The sequence below is a fragment of the Nanorana parkeri genome, unplaced genomic scaffold (genome assembly GCF_000935625.1).
Source record: "Nanorana parkeri isolate BGI_ZX_2015 unplaced genomic scaffold, ASM93562v1 scaffold3898, whole genome shotgun sequence".
Classification (NCBI taxonomy): domain Eukaryota; kingdom Metazoa; phylum Chordata; class Amphibia; order Anura; family Dicroglossidae; genus Nanorana; species Nanorana parkeri.
In genome coordinates, this window is record NW_017310165.1 from 22410 (window position 1) to 25736 (window position 3327).

Genomic DNA, 3327 nt, shown 5'->3' on the forward strand with positions numbered 1-3327 from the left:
GAGCACGGTAGTAAAGAACGGGGAGCACGATAGTAAAGAACGGGGAGCACGGTAGTAAAGAACGGGGAGCACGGTAGTAAAGAACGGGGAGCACCGTAGTAAAGAACGCAGAGCACGATAGTAAAGAACGGGGAGCACCGTAGTAAAGAACGCAGAGCACGATAGTAAAGAACGCAGAGCACGATAGTAAAGAACGCAGAGCACGGTAGTAAAGAACGCAGAGCACGATAGTAAAGAACGGGGAGCACGGTAGTAAAGAACGCAGAGCACGGTAGTAAAGAACTGGGAGCACGGTAGTAAAGAACGCAGAGCACAATAGTAAAGAACACAGAGCACGATAGTAAAGAACGGGGAGCACGGTAGTAAAGAACGCAGAGCACGGTAGTAAATAACGGGGAGCACGGTAGTAAAGAACGGGGAGCACGGTAGTAAAGAACGCATAAGCGCAGTAGTAAAAAATGCAGTGCACGGTAGTAAAGAACGCAGAGGACGGTAGTAAAGAACGCAGAGGATGGTAGTAAAGAACGGGGAGCACGGTAGTAAAGAACACAGAGCACGGTAGTAAAGAACGCAGAGCACGGTAGTAAAGAACGGGGAGCACGGTAGTAAAGAACGCAGAGCACGATAGTAAAGAACAGAGAGCACGATAGTAAAGAACGCAGAGCACGGTAGTAAAGAACGGGGAGCACGGTAGTAAAGAACGCAGAGCACGGTAGTAAAGAACGGGGAGCACGGTAGTAAAGAACGCAGAGCACGGTAGTAAAGAACGCAGAGCACGGTAGTAAAGAACGCAGAGCACGGTAGTAAAGAACGCAGAGCACGGTAGTAAAGAACGCAGAGCACGGTAGTAAAGAACGCAGAGCACGGTAGTAAAGAACGCAGAGCACGGTAGTAAAGAACGCAGAGCACGGTAGTAAAGAACGCAGAGCACGGTAGTAAAGAACGCAGAGCACGGTAGTAAAGAACGCAGAGCACGGTAGTAAAGAACGCAGAGCACGGTAGTAAAGAACGCAGAGCACGGTAGTAAAGAACGCAGAGCACGGTAGTAAAGAACGCAGAGCACGGTAGTAAAGAACGCAGAGCACGGTAGTAAAGAACGCAGAGCACGATAGTAAAGAACGCAGAGCACGGTAGTAAAGAACGCAGAGCACGGTAGTAAAGAACGCAGAGCACGGTAGTAAAGAACGCAGAGCACGGTAGTAAAGAACGCAGAGCACGGTAGTAAAGAACGCAGAGCACGGTAGTAAAGAACGCAGAGCACGGTAGTAAAGAACGCAGAGCACGGTAGTAAAGAACGCAGAGCACGGTAGTAAAGAACGCAGAGCACGGTAGTAAAGAACGCAGAGCACGGTAGTAAAGAACGCAGAGCACGGTAGTAAAGAACGCAGAGCACGGTAGTAAAGAACGCAGAGCACGGTAGTAAAGAACGCAGAGCACGGTAGTAAAGAACGCAGAGCACGGTAGTAAAGAACGCAGAGCACGGTAGTAAAGAACGCAGAGCACGGTAGTAAAGAACGCAGAGCACGGTAGTAAAGAACGCAGAGCACGGTAGTAAAGAACGCAGAGCACGGTAGTAAAGAACGCAGAGCACAGTAGTAAAGAACGCAGAGCACGGTAGTAAAGAACGCAGAGCACGGTAGTAAAGAACGCAGAGCACGGTAGTAAAGAACGCAGAGCACGGTAGTAAAGAACGCAGAGCACGGTAGTAAAGAACGCAGAGCACGGTAGTAAAGAACGCAGAGCACGGTAGTAAAGAACGCAGAGCACGGTAGTAAAGAACGCAGAGCACGGTAGTAAAGAACGCAGAGCACGGTAGTAAAGAACGCAGAGCACGGTAGTAAAGAACGCAGAGCACGGTAGTAAAGAACGCAGAGCACGGTAGTAAAGAACGCAGAGCACGGTAGTAAAGAACGCAGAGCACGGTAGTAAAGAACGCAGAGCACGGTAGTAAAGAACGCAGAGCACGGTAGTAAAGAACGCAGAGCACGATAGTAAAGAACGCAGAGCACGGTAGTAAAGAACGCAGAGCACGGTAGTAAAGAACGCAGAGCACGGTAGTAAAGAACGCAGAGCACGGTAGTAAAGAACGCAGAGCACGGTAGTAAAGAACGCAGAGCACGGTAGTAAAGAACGCAGAGCACGGTAGTAAAGAACGCAGAGCACGGTAGTAAAGAACGCAGAGCACGGTAGTAAAGAACGCAGAGCACGGTAGTAAAGAACGCAGAGCACGGTAGTAAAGAACGCAGAGCACGGTAGTAAAGAACGCAGAGCACGGTAGTAAAGAACGCAGAGCACGGTAGTAAAGAACGCAGAGCACGGTAGTAAAGAACGCAGAGCACGGTAGTAAAGAACGCAGAGCACGGTAGTAAAGAACGCAGAGCACGGTAGTAAAGAACGCAGAGCACGGTAGTAAAGAACGCAGAGCACGGTAGTAAAGAACGCAGAGCACGGTAGTAAAGAACGCAGAGCACAGTAGTAAAGAACGCAGAGCACGGTAGTAAAGAACGCAGAGCACGGTAGTAAAGAACGCAGAGCACGGTAGTAAAGAACGCAGAGCACGGTAGTAAAGAACGCAGAGCACGGTAGTAAAGAACGCAGAGCACGGTAGTAAAGAACGCAGAGCACGGTAGTAAAGAACGCAGAGCACGGTAGTAAAGAACGCAGAGCACGGTAGTAAAGAACGCAGAGCACGGTAGTAAAGAACGCAGAGCACGGTAGTAAAGAACGCAGAGCACGGTAGTAAAGAACGCAGAGCACGGTAGTAAAGAACGCAGAGCACGGTAGTAAAGAACGCAGAGCACGGTAGTAAAGAACGCAGAGCACGGTAGTAAAGAACGCAGAGCACGGTAGTAAAGAACGCAGAGCACGATAGTAAAGAACGCAGAGCACGGTAGTAAAGAACGCAGAGCACGGTAGTAAAGAACGCAGAGCACGGTAGTAAAGAACGCAGAGCACGGTAGTAAAGAACGGGGAGCACGGTAGTAAAGAACGGGGAGCACGGTAGTAAAGAACGGGGAGCACGGTAGTAAAGAACGCAGAGCACGGTAGTAAAGAACGGGGAGCACGGTAGTAAAGAACGGGGAGCACGGTAGTAAAGAACACAGAGCACGGTAGTAAAGAACGCAGAGCACGGTAGTAAAGAACGCAGAGCACGGTAGTAAAGAACGCAGAGCACGATAGTAAAGAACGGGGAGCACGGTAGTAAAGAACGGGGAGCACGGTAGTAAAGAACGCAGAGGACGGTAGTAAAGAACGGGTGAGCACAGTAGTAAAGAACGCAGAGCATGGTAGTAAAGAATGCAGAGCACGTTAGTAAAGAACGCAGAG